The sequence below is a fragment of the Octopus bimaculoides genome, unplaced genomic scaffold (assembly GCF_046866305.1).
Source record: "Octopus bimaculoides isolate indiv1 unplaced genomic scaffold, ASM4686630v1 contig247, whole genome shotgun sequence".
In the NCBI taxonomy this organism is placed as follows: Eukaryota; Metazoa; Mollusca; class Cephalopoda; order Octopoda; family Octopodidae; genus Octopus; species Octopus bimaculoides.
Genome location: NW_028315496.1, coordinates 1,502 through 25,000, shown reverse-complemented (window position 1 = coordinate 25,000; position 23,499 = coordinate 1,502). Strand labels below are relative to the sequence as shown.

Below are 23,499 nucleotides of genomic sequence, written 5' to 3'. Positions count from 1 at the left end.
TTGACCAGTCCGGACCGACCGGTTTTGACCAGTTCGGACCGGTCTTGACCAGTCCGGACCGACCGGTCTTGACCAGTCCGGACCGACCGGTCTTGACCAGTCCGGACCGACAGGTCTTGACCAGTCCGGACCGACCGGTCTTGACCAGTCCGGACCGACCGGTTTTGACCAGTTCGGACCGGTCTTGACCAGTCCGGAACGACCGGTCTTGACCAGTCCGGACCGACCGGTCTTGACCAGTCCGGACCGACCGGTTTTGACCAGTTCGGACCGGTCTTGACCAGTCCGGAACGACCGGTCTTGACCAGTCCGGAACGACCGGTCTTGACCAGTCCGGACCGACCGGTTCGGACCGGTTCGGACCGGTTCTGACCGGTTCTAACCGGTTCGGACCGGTTCTGACCGGTTCTGACCGGTTCTAACCGGTTCGGACCGGTTCTAACCGGTTCTAACCGGTTCTGACCGGTTCGGACCGGTTCTAACCGGTTCTGACCGGTTCTAACCGGTTCTAACCGGTTCTAACCGGTTCTAACCGGTTCTGACCGGTTCTAATCGGTTCTAACCGGTTCTAACCGGTTCTAACCGGTTCTAACCGGTTCTGACCGGTTCGGACCGGTTCGGACCGACCGGTCTTGACCAGTCCGGACCGACAGGCCCTGACCAGTCCGGACCGACCGGTCTTGACCAGCCCGGACCGACAGGTCTTGACCAGTCCGGACCGACAGGTCTTGACCAGTCCGGACCGACCGGTTTTGACCAGTTCGGACCGGTCTTGACCAGTCCGGACCGACCGGTCTTGACCAGTCCGGACCGACCGGTCTTGACCAGTCCGGACCGACAGGTCTTGACCAGTCCGGACCGACCGGTTTTGACCAGTTCGGACCGGTCTTGACCAGTCCGGAACGACCGGTCTTGACCAGTCCGGAACGACCGGTCTTGACCAGTCCGGACCGACCGGTTCGGACCGGTTCTGACCGGTTCTGACCGGTTCTAACCGGTTCGGACCGGTTCTGACCGGTTCTGACCGGTTCTGACCGGTTCGGACCGGTTCTAACCGGTTCTGACCGGTTCTGACCGGTTCTGACCGGTTCGGACCGGTTCTAACCGGTTCTAACCGGTTCTGACCGGTTCTAACCGGTTCTAACCGGTTCTAACTGGTTTTAACCGGTTCTGACCGGTTCGGACCGGTTCGGACCGACCGGTCTTGACCAGTCCGGACCGACAGGCCCTGACCAGTCCGGACCGACCGGTCTTGACCAGTCCGGACCGACAGGTCTTGACCAGTCCGGACCGACCGGTTTTGACCAGTTCGGACCGGTCTTGACCAGTCCGGACCGACCGGTCTTGACCAGTCCGGACCGACCGGTCTTGACCAGTCCGTACCGACCGGTCTTGACCAGTCCGGACCGACCGGTCTTGACCAGTCCGGACCGGTCTTGACCAGTCCGGACCGACAGGTCCTGACCAGTCCGGACCGACAGGTCTTGACCAGTCCGGACCGGTCTTGACACCGACCGGTTCGGACCGGTTCTGACCGGTTCTGACCGGTTCTGACCGGTTCTAACCGGTTCTAACCGGTTCTGACCGGTTCTGACCGGTTCTAACCGGTTCTGACCGGTTCTAACCGGTTCTGACCGGTTCTAACCGGTTCTGACCGGTTCTAACCGGTTCTAACCGGTTCTAACCGGTTCTGACCGGTTCTGACCGGTTCGGACCGGTTCGGACCGGTTCTGACCGGTTCTGACCGGTTCGGACCGACCGGTCTTGACCAGTCCGGACCGACCGGTTTTGACCAGTTCGGACCGGTCTTGACCAGTCCGGAACGACCGGTCTTGACCAGTCCGGACCGACCGGTCTTGACCAGTCCGGACCAACCGGTTTTGACCAGTTTCTGACCGGTTCTGACCGGTTCTAACCGGTTCTAACCGGTTCTAACCGGTTCTAACCGGTTCTGACCGGTTCGAACCGGTTCTAACCGGTTCTAACCGGTTCTGACCGGTTCTAACCGGTTCTAACCGGTTCTAACCGGTTCTGACCGGTTCGGACCGGTTCGGACCGAACGGTCTTGACCAGTCCGGACCGACAGGCCCTGACCAGTCCGGACCGACCGGTCTTGACCAGTCCGGACCGACAGGTCTTGACCAGTCCGGACCGACAGGTCTTGACCAGTCCGGACCGACCGGTTTTGACCAGTTCGGACCGGTCTTGACCAGTCCGGACCGACCGGTCTTGACCAGTCCGGACCGACCGGTCTTGACCAGTCCGGACCGACAGGTCTTGACCAGTCCGGACCGACCGGTCTTGACCAGTCCGGACCGACCGGTTTTGACCAGTTCGGACCGGTCTTGACCAGTCCGGAACGACCGGTCTTGACCAGTCCGGACCGACCGGTTCGGACCGGTTCGGACCGGTTCTGACCGGTTCTGACCGGTTCTGACCGGTTCTAACCGGTTCTAACCGGTTCTAACCGGTTCTGACCGGTTCTAACCGGCTCTAACCGGTTCTAACCGGTTCTGACCGGTTCTAACCGGTTCTAACCAGTTCTGACCGGTTCGGACCGGTTCTAACCGGTTCTGACCGGTTCTGACCGGTTCTAGCCGGTTCTAACCGGTTCTAACCGGTTCTAACCGGTTCTGACCGGTTCTAACCGGTTCTAACCGGTTCTAACCGGTTCTAACCGGTTCTGACCGGTTCGGACCGGTTCTGACCGGTTCTGACCGGTTCTGACCGGTTCTGACCGGTTCTAACCGGTTCTAACCGGTTCTGACCGGTTCTAGCCGGTTCTGACCGGTTCTAACCGGTTCTAACCGGTTCTAACCGGTTCTGACCGGTTCGGACCGGTTCGGACCGACCGGTCTTGACCAGTCCGGACCGACAGGCCCTGACCAGTCCGGACCGACCGGTCTTGACCAGTCCGGACCGACAGGTCTTGACCAGTCCGGACCGACAGGTCTTGACCAGTCCGGACCGACCGGTTTTGACCAGTTCGGACCGGTCTTGACCAGTCCGGACCGACCGGTCTTGACCAGTCCGGACCGACAGGTCTTGACCAGTCCGGACCGACCGGTTTTGACCAGTTCGGACCGGTCTTGACCAGTCCGGACCGACCGGTCTTGACCAGTCCGGAACGACCGGTCTTGACCAGTCCGGACCGACCGGTTCGGACCGGTTCTGACCGGTTCTAACCGGTTCGGACCGGTTCTGACCGGTTCTGACCGGTTCTGACCGGTTCGGACCGGTTCTAACCGGTTCTGACCGGTTCTAACCGGTTCTAACCGGTTCTGACCGGTTCTGACCGGTTCGGACCGGTTCTATCCTGTGCCTATTCGCCTGCACAGGGTGTTTGTGTCGTAGGTGAAGTGAAAGGCCTACAGCCCGGCGGAAGGCCCGGCTGCACCCGTCACACTTAAAAGGCAGTTGCTGGGGGTCGGGATCGGCAGGACCAGTGTTCCCCGAACACTTCGCGACGTGACATCTGATCGAGTGAAGGTGGCCGCTCTCTCGGCCACAGCGTATGCATTTGTACGCAGGCTTACGGTTATGCCTGTTGAGTACGTGTAGCCCCCATTCCATGGGGCTAGAGAAGTGTCTGGGACAGAGCGGGCATAACAAGGAGATCGACGTACATGGAATCACCACGGTGAACGCATCGGCCGGCGGTTGGCAGGCCACGCCACCATCGCCAGCCACCCCAACGGGCGATCCGTCCTCATCAAGGCGAGGGGGAACGGAAGCGGGGAGGCCGGAGAGGGCAACATGGTCAGCCGCGAGGTCCGGCGGGAGTTGTTCGCCGCGGAGAACCAACGTGTGGGACGCATACTCCAGGAAAAAACGGCCCGGCATGTCTCGTATAACAGTTAGCGACTTATAGCCGCTATACGCCGACGGCTGGGAATCACCGTCGGCTGTCCTAATCGGGGGGTCAACAAGATTACGCCAAGGCAGGCATGACCCTGTACCTACCCTGGGGGGAAGTAGCTCTTCGCCACGCCGTGAGTGGTTTCCACGGCGCGACTGACCACGGGGCCCTTCCCGGGACCCCGAGACCACCAGTTTATCGGCGCCTGGCTGCCGTATGTCGATGTGGTTTTGTTGTAACATTCATCTTCTTACGGCATTCCTCCGTGAAACTAAGACGGCAACCCAGACGGACTGCTAGCACACCCCGACCCTCATGGCACGCGAGAGGGCTGCCCCTAGGAGTGGCGAAGACCGGTCCGTATGCACTCCGTCCTTTGTATCGCCCCAGAATCAGCGGAGTCTCCCACCGTATCGGATCTGCCAGGGAGATTAGGCCGCTTTTCGTTTGTCCAATGCAATGCAACCAATTCGGCATGGCTGAACCTACCAGTGTAGCCCAGACTACACAGCACGACATAGCCCGCATTACGAACGTAAGCTCTCTTGCCACGACAAGGCAACGCACCACCGGACAACGACGACGACGACCGAAGCGCGAACGCGACGGCCACCGACTTCGACGACGACGAAGGGCGACACCGCCACCGGTACCGGCGGCCGGCGCGCAGGGCAACGCGAATGCTACCGCCTATGCTACGCCTACCGTGTGCCCTCACAAAACCGGACTAGAGTCAAGCTCAACAGGGTCTTCTTTCCCCGCCGATCCGTCCAAGCCCGTTCCCTTGGCTGTGGTTTCGCTAGACAGTAGATAGGGACAGTGGGAATCTCGTTGATCCGTTCATGCGCGTCACTAATTAGATGACGAGGCATTTGGCTACCTGATTCATTCTGACATACTGTCATTAATTCCCTGTTTTTAACGTGGGTGGTCCCACTAGGGTCCAATGCTTTATAGTCGTAAGCATGCCCTTAACACATTCGGTATGACCACATCTATTAAAATATTCTTCTTTATTTTTCAATGGGTCTTTATCTTATCCAGGTGCTTTATTTTATTTTTCGATTTGGGTCTCAAAGTCGGTATCTTCTTGATCTCTTCAACCATCCTCGCTGCTGCTTCGGCATCATATTTCCTTCGAAGTACCATCGGGGCGACTGGTATTTACTGCCTTCTTATTCAATCTTCTCAAAATTTCATTCTTCTCTTTCACGCTTCAGGCAATCTTCCATCTTCTCTGTATCTTCATACTTCATGCTTCACATTCGATCTACTCCTTGCTTCGTTTAACGGATGTCTCATCTTTCTTTTCAACACACCGTCGGGACGATAAGGTATGTTCATTCCTTTCCTTCTATGTACTCGTCACTTCGTTCATCGAATCTCTTGTCGATATACCATAGGGACGTATGGCATATTCGTTCATCTTATTACTTCGTTCATCGAACTACTAGTCTTTCTTTCTACATACCTTCAAAATGTCTGGTATGTTCACTCGTTTCATTCGATCCGCATGTAACCTCGCACATTAGACATCCCATTCCTCATTCTACATACCAGGGGGCAACTGGTATGTTCAATTTACTGTCAGCTATTTTTGGGCTGATACCATTCCACAGCCCCCTCCGACGCTACCGCGGCCGACTCTTCCGTTTATATAACTATCACAGCTGGAACTGATAGTTTTATGGGCAAAAAAAAAAAAAAAAAAAAAAAGCCCAAGAAAGGATCACAGCGACGATCATTGAGAAATCAGTTAAATCATCTAAATGTAAAAGTCAATTTGGTGAGCCACTGATTAACCGACCGCAGATATGGCTCTTTATCCGCCACCGGGGTGGATAGAAAGGTTAGAACTAAAGTGTTCCCGCCATTTCCGTTTGAGCCCGACGTAGATGGGCAATACGCCCGGCATTGACCTCCAGGCACCACCCCGCCTGGGGGTCACCAGTTTATACGGCCCCTGGCTACCGTATGTTTTTAAACTTATTAGTTATTTATATATTGCAACACGCAGGCGGCAGTTTCCATGAATACATAGGCGAAACAATCTCGAGGAGCCGACTCTCGTCTGGGGACAGCAGACATACCTTCACCTTAACTCACAGGTGCATCCCCCAACCAACGGGGGGCAGTGCAACCACCCAAAGCCAACAGCTTATGGAGGGGATGTGCACGGCCGTGCACACTCCGAACCGGCAAGGCGTTACACACCTACGAAAATCGAAACTAAATACGAAAGACCAGTGGTAACCTCGGTGGTCTCCCACCTGCCGAGGTCACGAGGCTATGACACATCGGACCTCACCAAGACGAGTGGTTCGCCACACACCGCACAAACCCTGGTCTTCACTTACCGCCGACTCGGGCCACGACACTCCCCACGTCGGCCAGCCAGTCACACCAGGAGGCAGACTATCGGCAGTCCACCAATCACCTCCAGAGGGCCAACTCCCTTCAGTCAGGATCATCCACATATCACATGGCCTCCACCAGATTAACTGGAACCGCAATGGAGGAAGGGACACATTTAGTTTGTCCGTGCGAAAGCAAATATTCGGCCTTGGTTTAACACCTATCCGACACATCACCCCACACGGACGTAAGCTCTTTCACCACGCCAAGGTAGTGTCCCAAAGGGTAAAGCCTGGCAGTGCATCCATCACTCAGGTAAAATTCAGTGGATCATCTCACCCGCCCATCATCCACCGAATCCCGAGTGATCATAACATACCAGGCAAACCCGATGGTGCATCCACCCACCGACTATTGGCTTCCTAGCTGCCAATATACCTCCACAGGGCAGGCACAAAAACCCTCCACCACCTGTCACAGCAATGTACCTAAAGGCCACTGCAGGTGCACTAACTACACGACAAACGGCCACCGACCATCTCTCAACTCCAATGTTCCAATCGGACACTGCAGGTGCTTACAGCAGCCACAACCACCTTCACCGATGTTCCAATCGGACACCGCAGGTGAACCCGCTATTGAAAGGCCATTGACCTATAGGCGGGTGGACCTCCCAGCGGGCCCACCCCCTGCAGGGGAAAAACCGATGCACTCACCCAACGCAGAGAGATTGGTCAGACCACTTCCACTCAAGCCCCAGCATATTATAGAATGTGGTTGTAGCATCGTTTGGCAGAAAGCACACCCAAATGTGACGGAGCAGTAGGGTGTACCACCCATGCAAGGCCAGTGGGTCATAACGCATCAGGCCCCACGAAAGAGAGTCATAGTTACTCCCGCCGTTTACCCGCGCTTGGTTGAATTTCTTCACTTTGACATTCAGAGCACTGGGCAGAAATCACATCGCGTCTGTGCGGCTCGGCCGGCTACGCGATGCTCTGTTTTAATTAGACAGTCGGATTCCCCCGGTCCGTACCAGTTCCGAGTCGACCGTTCGCCGCCGGCCGAACGCCTGCCGCGCGTCGCGGTGCAACGACCGCACGACCCCACGCAAGGCGGGAACAGAGGGCCGCGAGCACCGACGCGACGGCGAGCCCAAAGCCGTGTCGCTCCACGGCGTCTCGGGTGTGGAGCCGTGTTGTTCGCGCCCACTACGCCCCGGGCGCCCCGTATGAAACCGCCGCGCGCCGACATGCGACGGCGGCCCGACCGCGCGTCGGGAGGTGCGGAACGCCGACGCGAGAGAAGGCCGCGCGTGCGAGAGGAGGAGGAGGAGGAGGAGGAGGACCGACGCGGCGACAACCACCGCTTTCCGCCGCGAGGACGCGACGTGCTGACGACTATGCCGCACGCGACCGACCGACCGACCGACCAACCGACTTTCCTACCCGACGAAGAAGCCGCCAACTCCCGTTGACCGAAGGCGCGACCGCACACCGACGCGAAGCGAGTTGCCCGCCGCCACGGAAGGCGGCGCAAACGACGGCCGGAAAGGCGCCCGAGATGCCGAGTCCGACGCCAACGCTACAGCCCCGTACCGATCCGCCGCTTCGCGTGAAGACGTGTTCCGGCGCCCGCTGCAGCAGCGCGACGCCGAGCGAACGGCGAAGCAACCGCCGCGCGGGAGCGCAGCGACACACACGGCCCGACCGACCCGGTCCTCGGAGCCAATCCTTCTTCCGAAGGTACGGATCCATTTTGCCGACTTCCCTTACCTACATTGGCGCTATCGACGAGAGGCTGTACACCTTGGAGACCTGCTGCGGATGGTGGGTACGGACCGACTCGAGAGCTGCGAATCGTTACGGACCCGGATTTTCCAGGGCCGCCGAGAGCGCACCGGACGCCGCCCGAGACGCGGCGCTCTACAGGTACCATATCCGTATCTCCGGACGAGCCGATTCCACGGACGCGGTCCTTTACGAAGAAGAGAGAACTCTTCCCGGGGCTCCCGGCAACGTCTCCGGGCTCGCTTGCGTTGCCGCTGCTTCGCCCGACCGCCGGCTTCGACGACAAACGCGCTACTAGGAGCGGCGCGCCGCGTTCCCACCGCCGGACGAGCACTCTCCGAGTTCGGGTTCGGGAATATTAACCCGATTCCCTTTCGATGCGAGGCCGGCCGCATCTGCTGCTGCTATTATATTTGCTACAACCGCTTTCGTGACGGATCCGGCGCCTTTCGTGGAAGCTTTCGCCCGCTTCTTAGGACCGACTGACCCGTGCTCGACCGCCGTTGGCACGGAACCCTTCTCCACTTCGGTCTTCGAAGGTCTCGTTCGAATATTTGCTACTACCACCGAGATCTGCACCCGCGGTCGGCTTCACCCGGGCTCGCGCCCGCGGCTTCCATGCACGCCGCGGCGCCCTCCTACTCGACCGGGCATCGGAAAGTCGCCTCGCCGGCGATCGCGCAACCTGTCGCCCGGCCGGTCCGGCATCGGTCGCTCGCTCCAGCGCCATCCATTTTCGGGGCCGGTCGATTCGGCAGGTAAGTTGTTACACACTCCTGAGCGGATTCCGACTTCCGTGGCCACCGTCCTGCTGTCTATATCGACCGACACCCTTTCGGGGATCTAATGGGCGAAGCGTAGGGCACCTTAGCCGGACGTTCGGTTCATCCCACATCACCAGTTCTGCTTACCAAAAGTGGCCCACTTGGCACCGTGCATTCGTCGCAAGAAACGCGCAAAATAATTATCATTATTCCCAACGATTCGTAAACGGCCGCCTCCGTTCGGGAGAGGAGTAGCGCGGCCCGTTTCGCCCGTTCCGAGTTCGAGAGTAGATCGAGGCCGTCAACGTCCCCGGGGCCTCCAGTCGTTCGCTTTACCGGACGGAATTGCGTGTCGTTCTCCTGCTGGCGCCAGCTATCCTGAGGGAAACTTCGGAGGGAACCAGCTACTAGACGGCTCGATTGGTCTTTCGCCCCTACACCCGCTTCCGACGATCGATTTGCACGTCAGAGGCGCTTCGGACTTCCACCAGAGTTTCCTCTGGCTTCGTCCCGACCGGGCGTGGATCGCCATCTTTCGGGTCCCCGGCCGCCTGCTACACCTGAGTCGGAGCGGGAACGCGCGCTTTCGAGCGCGAACGCGCGGGCCCGACCCGGGAACGATGCTTCGAAACGCCGCGTGTTACAAAAAAAGAAGCGAGCCGCCGCCACCACCACCGCTGATGCTGCAGCAACCGACGAGATTAGACGACGGCGGCAGCAACTGCGGCGGCTGCTGCGACAGCGGCCCAACTCCCTTCCCCCGAGCGGCGACGTGTCACGTTCTCGCTTTCGCTGTGCCGTCGGAGTTCGCAAAGTGAAAGGCTCCAACGACTCGCAGTCGACTGGGACTCCTCGGTCCGTGTTTCAAGACGGGTCGGGTAGGTTGCCGATGCTCGTCGCTGACCGGCAGCAGCGGGCGGCTTTTCGGGCGATCCCGCCGACTCCTCCAACAACCACCGCTCCTGCTGCTGTAGCACCACGCGCAAAGACGAGGAGCAAGTAGAAGAAGTAGTAGAAGAAGAAGGAGCAGGCGGGCGGCCGCGTCGCTTTCGCGACTCGCTGCGTCGTGAGTGCTGAGGGCGAGGTGCGTTAGCCCGTCTCCGTCGGTTAGCCGTGCCTGCGCTTTCGTGGAGCGACGGGCCCGGTCGAGAGAAGCGCGTGGATCCCGACGCCGGTCGGTCCCCGCGTGAACGGGTTCCGGACGCCGAGGCGCTCGTCTGCGACCTGCGGACGCCGCGCGCCTACCGGCCCGACGGGAACGGGTCGCGACGACGGATCGGAGGGGAAGTGCGTCCGATGCCGGCGCCACGGAAATCGAGCGCCGACGAGGCGGCAGACGACCGCCCGCGGAAACGAGCGGCCGCCACCGACGCGTTCGTCGGCGACGACGGCGCCTTAGGAGGCGGGGGTGAAAGTGGCAGCGGACTGAGTCCCCTCGCGATCGCGGTGAGCGGTCCTACCCGTTTACCCCTGGGCGGTTTCACGGTCTCTTGAACTCTCTCTCCAAAGTTCTTTTCAACTTTCCCTCGCGGTACTTGTCGGCTATCGGACTCGTCCCCGTATTTAGCCTTGGATGGAGCTTACCACCCGCTTTGGGCTGCGTTCCCAAGCAACCCGACTCTCGGGCCGAAAAGAAACACCGCCGATCGCCGCCGGCTCCGAATGGGCCTGGCACCCGCTCTGGGCAGCCCCGATCGAGGGGACTCCGAACCTAGCCGAGCGAAACGATCGACCGTGTACGACCCTTGCGCCACAGCTCTCGACGACCGGCGCGGCCGACGAGATTCGGCGTTGGGCTTCTCCCGGTTCACTCGCCGTTACTTAGGGAATCCCGGTTGGTTTCTTTTCCTCCGCTTAGCGATATGCTTAAGTTCGGCGGGTAGTCTCGTCCGAGTCGAGGGCAGCTTAGAAAAAAAAAAAAGTCGTCGCTGCGGCAAACCGCATTCGATTCGTCGTCGTCGTCGTCGTCGTCGTCTTCGTCGGCCTGCACGAACGCTCGCAAACGAGATCCACAGAGCGAACACCGACCGAAGATGCAGACGGCTGCGGCGGCGGCGGCGGCAACGGCCGCCACGGAGTAATAAGAGGAGGCAACGACGGCGAGGGCGGCAGGCAGAAGAGTGCGCACGAACGGCGGACGGTGCGTTCCCTGCTGCTACTGCACATGTCGGCCGCTCCGTGGCAGGTGTCGCAGCGATGACGGTCTGGCATTGCGGGAGACGGAGGATCGAGCGGCGCGCGCTCGCTAGTCGTGCCGGAAGCAGAAGCAGTAGCGAGAACAAAAGGCGAGCTGTTCACGCTGCCCGCCCGCTTCCACGGCGCGCGCCCTTTCCTGCGACTCCCGACTCCCCGCCGCTGCTGCTGCTGCTGCTGCTGCTGCTGCTGCAACGGCGGACGGCTTTTTCGTGTCGTGACCGCCTCTCGACCGGACGGGGCCCCGGGACGATGGGATCCCGGGGCCGCAATGTGCGTTCGAGGTGTCGATGTTCACTGAGTCCTGCAATTCGCATCAGTTCACGCGGATAGCCGCGCTCTTCATCGACGGACGAGCCGAGTGATCCCCCGTCCAGGGTTTCGGTATTTGCTACTACTACTACTACGCCTACCAGCACTGCTGATGCTGGCCGACGCGGAGGCGACGCCAGGAAGGAAGACGAGAGAGATATTGATGTTCGTGGAGCCGCAAAGCGTGCAGCACCGTCGGCCTAGCGCACTGTATTCGGGCGGACGCAGGCTGGGTGAAAACTGCGCGGTCGGCAGCTGCCAGAGAGAGAACGAGAAGGAAGCATAACGACAGCGGAAACGATTTGCGGGCTTCGTTCACCGCTGATGACGCCGCCGCTTATACTTGCTCGTTGCTCGGCTGAGGCTGAGGCTGCACTGTTAGAGGGCCGACGATTGCGAGGGGGCCCGGCCGCGGCTTACGAAACCGGCTGGATGGCGCCGGAAAGGCGAGGAGGAGGAGGAGGCGAGAGAGATATTGAAGTTCGTGGAGCCGCAAAGCGTGCAGCACCGTCGGCCTAGCGCACTGTATTCGGGCGGACGCAGGCTGGGTGAAAACTGCGCGGTCGGCAGCTGCCAGAGAGAGAACGAGAAGGAAGCATAACGACAGCGGAAACGATTTGCGGGCTTCGTTCACCGCTGATGACGCCGCCGCTTCTACTTGCTCGTTGCTCGGCTGAGGCTGAGGCTGCACTGTTAGAGGGCCGACGATTGCGAGGGGGCCCGGCCGCGGCTTACGAAACCGGCTGGATGGCGCCGGAAAGGCGAGGAGGAGGAGGAGGCGAGAGAGATATTGAGGTTCGTGGAGCCGCAAAGCGTGCAGCACCGTCGGCCTAGCGCACTGTATTCGGGCGGACGCAGGCTGGGTGAAAACTGCGCGGTCGGCAGCTGCCAGAGAGAGAACGAGAAGGAAGCATAACGACAGCGGAAACGATTTGCGGGCTTCGTCCACCGCTGATGACGCCGCCGCTTCTACTTGCTCGTTGCTCGGCTGAGGCTGAGGCTGCACTGTTAGAGGGCCGACGAGTGCGAGGGGGCCCGGCCGCGACTTACGAAACCGGCTGGCTGGCGCCGGAAAGGCGAGGAGGAGGAGGAGACGGAGGAGCGGAGCAGGGCTGCTGCTGCTGCTGCTGCGGTAATGATCCTTCCGCAGGTTCACCTACGGAAACCTTGTTACGACTTTTACTTCCTCTAAGCGATCGGGTTCGGTCGTCTTCTCCGGGCCATCAGAGAACGCGCCGGCGACGGCGCGGAACGCCGCCGCGCGTAAGCGAACTCGTCGGCCAGATCCGAGGACCTCACCGGACCGTTCGATCGGTAGTAGCGACGGGCGGTGTGTACAAAGGGCAGGGACGTGATCGACGCGGGCTGATGACCCGCGCCTACCGGGAATTCCTCGTTCACGGGGTTGGTTCCAGGCCCCGATCCCTATCACGGGAGGTGGTTCAGAGGTTTCCCGACCCTCTCGGGCCGGGGGAGACGCGCCCGCTGATACCTCCAGTGTAGCGCGCGTGCGGCCCCGGACATCTAAGGGCATCACAGACCTGTTATCGCTCCGCCTCGTGCGGCTTTCTGCCGCCCGTCCCTCTAAGAAGCGCTGCGTTCGCCAACCGACTGGCCCGGGCGCGACGGCGTGCCGCCGCCGGGCTCGCGCGGGCCGAGCCGACCGGGTCACCGCCGCCGCTCCGCAACCGACGCCGCAACCACGCCGCGTGCGAACCGCCATCCCAGACCAACCCGCACACCAACCCGCACACCAACCCGCGAGGAGCGGAGCACGAAAGGCTGCTAAGAAGGCAGTTGCCGGACGCGGCCGCAGCGCCGGACGCGAAGGAGAGCGGCGGCAACGGCAAGCCCGGGCCGCGCGCGGAGCTACCGACGATGGCTTCGGCGCCGCCTCGCTACCGGAAAAGCACTAATCGACGCGCTAGTTAGCAGGCCGGAGTCTCGTTCGTTATCGGAATCAACCAGACGGATCGCTCCACCAACTAAGAACGGCCATGCACCACCACCCACCGAATCGAGAAAGAGCTATCGATCTGTCAATCCTACCGGTGTCCGGACCGGGTGAGTTTTCCCGTGTTGAGTCAAATTAAGCCGCAGGCTCCACTCCTGGTGGTGCCCTTCCGTCAATTCCTTTAAGTTTCTGTTTTGCAACCATACTCCCCCCGGAACCGACTATGGTTTCCCGCGCAGGCTCCCCGCCGGGTCATCGAAGCGAACGCCGGCGGAGCGCCAGTCGGCATCGTTTACGGTCGGAACTACGACGGTATCTGATCGTCTTCGAACCTCCGACTTTCGCTCTTGATCGAGGAAAACGTGCTTGCCACACGCCGTCGCTGCAGTGCGTCTTGCGACGATCCAAGAATTTCACCTCTAACGTCGCAATACGAGTGGCCCCGATCGCTCCCTTCGATCATTGCCTCGTCGTGAACGGAGACCGACGGATGACGCGCGGACGAGGCCATTTTCCATCATTCCATGCTTTTCGTATGCAAGCCGGCGGGGCTCGCTCTGAGCACTCTAATTTTTTCACAGTGAACGTACCGGCCGCCTCGGACACTCGGCGAAGAGCACCCTCGGAGGAACCGTGCGGGCCGAAACGACCGGGAGGTGGACGCGCTACCGAAACGCGTGCGAGCGGCGATGCCCCGGGCGACGCTCGACCCCCGTTTGTTTCCCCCGAACACCGCGTACCGCCGCAAGCGACGGAGGAGACGGCGGCGGCGGCGGCAGCAGCGACGACGGCGGCGAGGCCGAACGATCGCGTGCCGATGCCGACCGACCGACCGACCGACCGACCGAGAGGACGGAAGCGGAAGCTACGGAGGCGGGTGACGGGCTACCGGAGAGACCGTCGCAGCGACGATGCGCGCAGAGCTCCGCGGCCCGACCGCGCACGCACCGGCGAATAGGGCCGGGAGTGCGAACGGACGACCGAAGCGGACGCGCGCGAGGCACGCCCGCGACGGCGCCGTCGCCCCGAACGTGCTGGGGCACGTTTTCGAGACCCGAATTCCGACTACGAGCTTTTCAAACGCAACAATTTTAATATACGCTACCGGAGCTGGAATTACCGCGGCTGCTGGCACCAGACTTGCCCTCCGGTCGATCCTCGTTAACGGATTTGAAGTGTACTCATTCCGATCGCGGGGCCTCGACAGAGTCCCGCGTCGTTATTTTTCGTCACTACCTCCCCGTGCCGGGAGTGGGTAATTTGCGCGCCTGCTGCCTTCCTTGGATGTGGTAGCCGTTTCGCATGCTCCCTCTCCGGAATCGAACCCTGATTCCCCGTTACCCGTTGCCACCACGGTCGGCACTTACCGGGCCGTCGACAGTTGATAGGGCGGACTCGCGGGGGACCCGTCGCGCGAAGGCTAGTCGATACTAGCCCGTGCGATCGTACTGACAGTTATCCAGAGTCACCAAAATCGAAGGGGCGTGAAGCCGACGCACGCCTAGACCCGCGCGCGTGCGAAGCACGGCGACGGCGGCTGCTGCGACGGCCCGTACGCGTCGGTCTCAGTCTAATATTTGCGCCGCGACCAATGCGGAAGGCCGACCGTATCGTCGCGACCGGCGGCGGCGGGAACTGGCGAGCAGTCCCGGAACCAACCCGGCCGAGCGGGCGCCGGCGACGACCGGCAGCGGCTGGGACGACGCCGAGCACGCGGAGGCGCTGCGGCGACGAAGACCGCTGCTGCTGCCGGAAGCCGTTTTTCGGCCCGACGCCCGGGTGCGACCTGCGATCGCGGCTTCGGTTGCATGTATTAGCTCTAGAATTGCCACAGTTATCCACTCTCCTCGCGGTGAGGAATACGGTCCCGAGGATTAGGTCCGGTTCCTGAGCCATTCGCGGTTTCACCATTCGTTTACGGCATGAACTTACACTTGCATGGCTTAAGCTTTGAGACAAGCATATGACTACTGGCAGGATCAACCAGGTATCGTCGTCGTCGTCGTCGTCGTCGTCGTCGCTGTAGTAGCGTCACCGTCGCGTCGGTCGGCTGAGAGCGGAAGTCGAGGCGGATGTCGAGGCGGAAGTCCCGCTGCTGCCATCGCCGCCGCCGCCGCGCGGAGAGCAAACGAAAGCGAAGAGGAGGAGGAGGAGGAGGAGGAGAAGCCTGAAAAATCGCGGCCGCCGCTGCTGCTGCTGCGGTAGCCGTTCGTTCGTACGTACGTTACGCGTCCTAATCCGCCGCTCTGCTGTAGCAGCGGAAAAGCGCGCCAGACGGAAGAAAAAGAGTTCGCCGAGTAGAAACGGTTTGCGATCCGACTGCCGCACACCCGGCCGCTGCGGTAGGACGGGCGCCGGTGCGGGTTGAAGAAGCGAGGCGGTTTCTGGCTGCTGCTGCCGCCGCCGCCGCCGCCGCCACGCGAGAAGGACGACGAGCGGGGAAGCGAGCGAGCCGAAACGATTGCGACAGCACGGGCTGCGGTCAACGAGAAGCGTGTGTGCGATGACGAAAACGGCGTTGTCGGCAGCCGCCGAACGAGCCAAAGCAACGACGATGCCGGGATGGGCGAGCGCGAGGAGATTGCGGGGGGGGGCACCACCGCCGCGAAACCCGGAGTTGAAGCCACGGTTGTTGATCCGTCCCGGTCTAGCGGGACGAACACACAGCACCGCTCTCTTTCGGTGACGTCGCGTCGCCTGTGGCGGATCGGGAAGCGACAACTAGCCCGTCCGCCGCGCCGGCGGCGACGCGACACGAGGTCAGCGGCGTAACCTGACCGGGTCCTCGAAGACGACGTCGACGAGGCCGCGGGTCGGCGAGGAGGAGGAGGAGGATACCGATCGGTCGATGGTGACAGCACGAACAGGCGGGCAGGCGGCTGTCGGCTGTCGGCAGTTTTCACCCAGCCTGCGTCCGCCCGAATACAGTGCGCTAGGCCGACGGTGCTGCACGCTTTGCGGCTCCACGAACCTCAATATCTCTCTCGCCTCCTCCTCCTCCTCGCCTTTCCGGCGCCATCCAGCCGGTTTCGTAAGCCGCGGCCGGGCCCCCTCGCAATCGTCGGCCCTCTAACAGTGCAGCCTCAGCCTCAGCCGAGCAACGAGCAAGTAGAAGCGGCGGCGTCATCAGCGGTGAACGAAGCCCGCAAATCGTTTCCGCTGTCGTTATGCTTCCTTCTCGTTCTCTCTCTGGCAGCTGCCGACCGCGCAGTTTTCACCCAGCCTGCGTCCGCCCGAATACAGTGCGCTAGGCCGACGGTGCTGTACGCTTTGCGGCTCCACGAACATCAATATCTCTCTCGTCTTCCTTCCTGGCGTCGGCCGGCCAACATCGCCGTCGTCGCCGTCGCCTCCTCCTCGCCTTTCCGGCGCCATCCAGCGAGCGAGCGAGCGAGCGAGCGAATCTGACGCGGCGCACTGTATTCGGGCGGACGCAGGCTGGGTGAAAACTGCGCGGTCGGCAGCTGCCAGAGAGAGAACGAGAAGGAAGCATAACGACAGCGGAAACGATTTGCGGGCTTCGTTCACCGCTGATGACGCCGCCGCTTCTACTTGCTCGTTGCTCGTTGCTCGGCTGAGGCTGCACTGTTAGAGGGCCGACGATTGCGAGGAGGCCCGGCCGCGGCTTACGAAACCGGCTGGATGGCGCCGGAAAGGCGAGGAGGAGGCGACGACGACGGCGATGTTGGCCGGCCGACGCCAGGAAGGAAGACGAGAGAGATATTGATGTTCGTGGAGCCGCAAAGCGTGCAGCACCGTCGGCCTAGCGCACTGTATTCGGGCGGACGCAGGCTGGGTGAAAACTGCGCGGTCGGCAGCTGCCAGAGAGAGAACGAGAAGGAAGCATAACGACAGCGGAAACGATTTGCGGGCTTCGTTCACCGCTGATGACGCCGCCGCTTCTACTTGCTCGTTGCTCGTTGCTCGGCTGAGGCTGCACTGTTAGAGGGCCGACGATTGCGAGGGGGCCCGGCCGCGGCTTACGAAACCGGCTGGATGGCGCCGGAAAGGCGAGGAGGAGGCGACGGCGACGACGGCGATGTTGGCCGGCCGACGCCGGAGCCGCAAAGCGTGCAGCACCGTCGGCCTAGCGCACTGTATTCGGGCGGACGCAGGCTGGGTGAAAACTGCGCGGTCGGCAGCTGCCAGAGAGAGAACGAGAAGGAAGCACAACGACAGCGGAAACGATTCGCAGGCCTCGTTCACCGCTTCTACTTGCTCGTTGCTTGTAGCTCGTTGCTCGGCTGAGGCTGAGGCTGCACTGTTAGAGGGCCGACGATTGCGAGGGGGCCCGGCCGCGGCTTACGAAACCGGCTGGATGGCGCCGGAAAGGCGAGGAGGAGGCGACGACGACGACGGCGATGTTGGCCGGCAGACGCCAGGAAGGAAGACGAGAGAGATATTGATGTTCGTGGAGCCGCAAAGCGTGCAGCACCGTCGGCCTAGCGCACTGTATTCGGGCGGACGCAGGCTGGGTGAAAACTGCGCGGTCGGCAGCTGCCAGAGAGAGAACGAGAAGGAAGCATAACGACAGCGGAAACGATTTGCGGGCTTCGTTCACCGCTGATGACGCCGCCGCTTCTACTTGCTCGTTGCTCGGCTGAGGCTGAGGCTGCACTGTTAGAGGGCCGACGATTGCGAGGGGGCCCGGCCGCGGCTTACGAAACCGGCTGGATGGCGCCGGAAAGGCGAGGAGGAGGCGACGACGACGACGGCGATGTTGGCCGGCCGACGCCAGGAAGGAAGACGAGAGAGATATTGATGTTCGTGGAGCCGCAAAGCGTGCAGCACCGTCGGCCTAGCGCACTGTATTCGGGCGGACGCAGGCTGGGTGAAAACTGCGCGGTCGGCAGCTGCCAGAGAGAGAACGAGAAGGAAGCACAACGACAGCGGAAACGATTTGCAGGCCTCGTTCACCGCTTCTACTTGCTCGTTGCTTGTTGCTCGTTGCTCGGCTGAGGCTGAGGCTGCACTGTTAGAGGGCCGACGATTGCGAGGAGGCCCGGCCGCGGCTTACGAAACCGGCTGGATGGCGCCGGAAAGGCGAGGAGGAGGCGACGACGACGGCGATGTTGGCCGGCCGACGCCAGGAAGGAAGACGAGAGAGATATTGATGTTCGTGGAGCCGCAAAGCGTGCAGCACCGTCGGCCTAGCGCACTGTATTCGGGCGGACGCAGGCTGGGTGAAAACTGCGCGGTCGGCAGCTGCCAGAGAGAGAACGAGAAGGAAGCATAACGACAGCGGAAACGATTTGCGGGCTTCGTTCACCGCTGATGACGCCGCCGCTTCTACTTGCTCGTTGCTCGTTGCTCGGCTGAGGCTGCACTGTTAGAGGGCCGACGATTGCGAGGGGGCCCGGCCGCGGCTGGATGGCGCCGGAAAGGCGAGGAGGAGGCGACGGCGACGACGGCGATGTTGGCCGGCCGACGCCGGAGCCGCAAAGCGTGCAGCACCGTCGGCCTAGCGCACTGTATTCGGGCGGACGCAGGCTGGGTGAAAACTGCGCGGTCGGCAGCTGCCAGAGAGAGAACGAGAAGGAAGCACAACGACAGCGGAAACGATTTGCAGGCCTCGTTCACCGCTTCTACTTGCTCGTTGCTTGTTGCTCGTTGCTCGGCTGAGGCTGAGGCTGCACTGTTAGAGGGCCGACGATTGCGAGGGGGCCCGGCCGCGGCTTACGAAACCGGCTGGATGGCGCCGGAAAGGCGAGGAGGAGGCGACGACGACGACGGCGATGTTGGCCGGCCGACGCCAGGAAGGAAGACGAGAGAGATATTGATGTTCGTGGAGCCGCAAAGCGTGCAGCACCGTCGGCCTAGCGCACTGTATTCGGGCGGACGCAGGCTGGGTGAAAACTGCGCGGTCGGCAGCTGCCAGAGAGAGAACGAGAAGGAAGCATAACGACAGCGGAAACGATTTGCGGGCTTCGTTCACCGCTGATGACGCCGCCGCTTCTACTTGCTCGTTGCTCGGCTGAGGCTGAGGCTGCACTGTTAGAGGGCCGACGATTGCGAGGGGGCCCGGCCGCGGCTTACGAAACCGGCTGGATGGCGCCGGAAAGGCGAGGAGGAGGCGAGGAGGAGGCGACGACGACGGCGATGTTGGCCGGCCGACGCCAGGAAGGAAGACGAGAGAGATATTGATGTTCGTGGAGCCGCAAAGCGTGCAGCACCGTCGGCCTAGCGCACTGTATTCGGGCGGACGCAGGCTGGGTGAAAACTGCGCGGTCGGCAGCTGCCAGAGAGAGAACGAGAAGGAAGCATAACGACAGCGGAAACGATTTGCGGGCTTCGTTCACCGCTGATGACGCCGCCGCTTCTACTTGCTCGTTGCTCGTTGCTCGGCTGAGGCTGCACTGTTAGAGGGCCGACGATTGCGAGGGGGCCCGGCCGCGGCTTACGAAACCGGCTGGATGGCGCCGGAAAGGCGAGGAGGAGGAGGAGGAGGCGAGAGAGATATTGAGGTTCGGCGGAAGAATCGTGGACGCGCCGGCCGTGTAGAATCAATCGAGCGGCGGGTTAAGCGGGTCCGACCGTCAGCAGAAAGGAGAGGCGAGGACATCCCTTCCGGTCGGAGTGCTTGGCGTAGGCGAGGAAGAGGATACCGATCGGTCGATGGTGACAGCACGAACAGGCGGGCAGGCGGCTGTCGGCGGGCGAACGAGCGAATCTGACGCGGAACGACGGCGTCAGCGAGGGCGAGGGGCTCGTTACGAGGCGGCGGGCGGTCGGCGGAAGAATCGTGGACGCGCCGGCCGTGTAGAATCAATCGAGCGGCGGGTTAAGCGGGTCCGACCGTCAGCAGAAAGGAGAGGCGAGGACATCCTTTCCGGTCGGAGTGCTTGGCGTAGGCGAGGAAGAGGAGGAGGATACCGATCGGTCGATGGTGACAGCACGAACAGGCGGGCAGGCGGCTGTCGGCGGGCGAACGAGCGAATCTGACGCGGAACGACGGCGTCAGCGAGGGCGAGGGGCTCGTTACGAGGCGGCGGACGGGTGGTCGGCGGAAGAATCGTGGACGCGCCGGCCGTGTAGAATCAATCGAGCGGCGGGTTAAGCGGGTCCGACCGTCAGCAGAAAGGAGAGGCGAGGATATCCCTTCCGGTCGGAGTGCTTGGCGTAGGCGAGGAAGAGGAGGAGGATACCGATCGGTCGATGGTGACAGCACGAACAGGCGGGCAGGCGGCTGTCGGCGGGCGAACGAGCGAATCTGACGCGGCGCGGGGCGCGGAACGACGGCGTCAGCGAGGGCGAGGGGCTCGTTACGAGGCGGCGGGCGGGTGGTCGGCGGAAGAATCGTGGACGCGCCGGCCGTGTAGAATCAATCGAGCGGCGGGTTAAGCGGGTCCGACCGTCAGTAGAAAGGAGAGGCGAGGATATCCCTTCCGGTCGGAGTGCTTGGCGTAGGCGAGGAAGAGGAGGAGGATACCGATCGGTCGATGGTGACAGCACGAACAGGCGGGCAGGCGGCTGTCGGCGTGGCGAGCGAGCTAATCTGACGCGGCGCGGGGCGCGGAACGACGTCGTCAGCGAAGGCGAGGTAGCTCACTACTAGGCGAGGAGGTGGATGGCGGAAGAATCGAGGACACGCCGGCCGTGTAAAAGCAATCGTGCGGCAGGTTAGGCGGGTCCGACCGTCGGAATTAATGAGAGGCTAAAACATTCCTTCCAGTCGGCGAACCCATCCGATCAACGACTACCCTACATAGTAGTCTGGACCCCCTTGGGGTATGAGGGTCACCTAGAGGCTGACTATCCCACCGCACCCCGAGCCGCAAACTCGCGAACTCGGGAACTCGGACCCCGAAACGGGTACGCTAGCGGCCGCGTGGTTCGTATCGCAGCCGACACATCGGCATTTCCATCGAGCCGCGGCGGTTCGGCGGCGGCAGTCCGCCGCCGAGGCGTACGCATTCTCTTTGCTCGCTCCCAATCGCTTCCTTCTCGCTGCTACTTCCGCCGCTGCTGCCGCCGCCACGACTCGCTCGGCCTGCTTCTTCTTTCTCGTCCGCCTAGGCCGCCGTGTAACACACACAGACACACACACTCCCGGCCGACAGCGCTTTCGATCGCAAACTCACGGGTACGGTACCGGCCGCGTGGCTCGTATCGCAGCCGACACGTCGGCATTTCAATCGAACCGGCGGTACGGCGGCGGCCGTCCGCCGCCGAGGCGTCCGCATTCTCTTTGCTCGCTCACAATCGCTTCCTTAACGCTGCCGCCACGACTCGCTCGGCCTGCTGCTTCGGCTTCTTCATCTTCTTCCTTCTCGTCCGCCTTGGCGGCCCGTATCGCAGCCGACACGTCGGCCTTTCCATCTCACCGGCGGCAGTCCGCCGCCGAAGCGTCCGCATTCTTTTTGCTCGCTCCCAATCGCTTCCTTCTCGTCCGCCTAGTCCGCCGGCTAGGCCGCACACACTCCCGGCCGACAGCGCTTTCGATCGCAAACTCACGGGTATGGTACCGGCCGCGTGGCTCGTATCGCAGCCGACACGTCGGCCTTTCCATCGCGGTGCCGGCTGTTCGGCGGCGGCAGTCCGCCGCCGAGGCGTCGCTCTCAATTCGGCCTCTTTCGATCGGCTCTGCGGGTACGCGGCGGCGCCCGGCCGGCCGGCCGCCGGCCGACCGTCTGCCTTTCAATCGGCTGCGGTTCGGGGTGCGGGTCATAGGGTACGACCGTCCGATCGACGACTACCCTACATAGTAGTCTGGACCCCCTTGGGGTATGAGGGTCACCTAGAGGGTGACTATCCCACCGCACCCCGAACCGCAAACTCGCGAACTCGGGAACTCGGACCCCGAAACGGGTACGCTAGCGGCCGCGTGGCTCGTATCGCAGCGCCGACACGTCGGCCTTTTCCATCTAGCCGGCGGCCGTCCGCCGCCGAGGCGTCCGCATTCTCTTTACTCGCTGCCAGTCGCTTCCCTCTCGCTGCCGCTTGCTGCTGCTTCTTCCTCTTCTTCTTCTTCTTTCTCGTCCGCCTTGGCCGCCGTGTAACACACACGCACAGACACACACACTCCCGGTCGACAGCGCTTTCGATCGCCAAATTACGGGTACGCTACCGGCCGCGTGGCTCGTAAGGCAGCCGATACGTAGGCCTTTCCATCGCACCGGCGGTTCGGCTGCGGCCGTCCGCCGCCGAGGCGTCCGCATTCTCTTTGCTCGCTCACAATCGCTTCCTTCACGCTGCCGCCACGACTCGCTCGGCCTGCTGCTTCGGCTTCTTCATCTTCTTCCTTCTTCTCGTCCGCCTTGGCGGCCCGTATCGCAGCCGACACGTCGGCCTTTCCATCTCGCCGGCGGCAGTCCGCCGCCGAAGCGTCCGCATTCTTTTTGCTCGCTCCCAATCGCTTCCTTCTCGTCCGCCTAGTCCGCCGGCTAGGCCGCACACACTCCCGGTCGACAGCGCTTTCGATTGCAAACTCACGGGTACGGTACCGGCCGCGTGGCTCGTATCGCAGCCGACACGTCGGCCTTTCCATCGCGGTGCCGGCGGTTCGGCGGCGGCAGTCCGCCGCCGAGGCGTCGCTCTCAATTCGGCCTCTTTCGATCGGCTCTGCGGGTACGCGGCGGCGCCCGGCCGGCCGGCCGCCGGCCGACCGTCTGCCTTTCAATCGGCTGCGGTTCGGGGTGCGGGTCATAGGGTACGACCGTCCGATCGACGACTACCCTACATAGTAGTCTGGACCCCCTTGGGGTATGAGGGTCACCTAGAGGGTGACTATCCCACCGCACCCCGAGCCGCAAACTCGCGAACTCGGGAACTCGGACCCCGAAACGGGTACGCTAGCGGCCGCGTGGCTCGTATCGCAGCGCCGACACGTCGGCCTTTTCCATCTAGCCGGCGGCCGTCCGCCGCCGAGGCGTCCGCATTCTCTTTACTCGCTGCCAGTCGCTTCCCTCTCGCTGCCGCTTGCTGCTGCTTCTTCCTCTTCTTCTTCTTCTTTCTCGTCCGCCTTGGCCGCCGTGTAACACACACACACAGACACACACACTCCCGGTCGACAGCGCTTTCGATCGCCAACTTACGGGTACGCTACCGGCCGCGTGGCTCGTAAGGCAGCCGATACGTAGGCCTTTCCATCGCACCGGCGGTTCGGCTGCGGCCGTCCGCCGCCGAGGCGTCCGCATTCTCTTTGCTCGCTCACAATCGCTTCCTTCACGCTGCCGCCACGACTCGCTCGGCCTGCTGCTTCGGCTTCTTCATCTTCTTCCTTCTCGTCCGCCTTGGCGGCCTTGGCGGCCCGTATCGCAGCCGACACGTCGG

At 62.1% G+C, this 23,499-nt stretch overlaps 1 non-coding gene and 2 pseudogenes across 1 annotated transcript; all 3 read right to left on the bottom strand.

Moving 5' to 3' along the window:
• Positions 1 to 8,005: 8,005 nt before the first annotated feature.
• On the bottom strand, positions 8,006 to 10,648 carry LOC149128985 (large subunit ribosomal RNA; annotated as a pseudogene).
• Positions 10,649 to 11,183: 535 nt separating this feature from the next.
• LOC149128984 (5.8S ribosomal RNA) lies at positions 11,184 to 11,342 on the bottom strand. The gene has a single exon (XR_016240600.1). It is a non-coding gene; the product is annotated as a 5.8S ribosomal RNA (ribosomal RNA).
• Positions 11,343 to 12,406: 1,064 nt separating this feature from the next.
• On the bottom strand, positions 12,407 to 15,217 carry LOC149128983 (small subunit ribosomal RNA; annotated as a pseudogene).
• Positions 15,218 to 23,499: the final 8,282 nt, after the last annotated feature.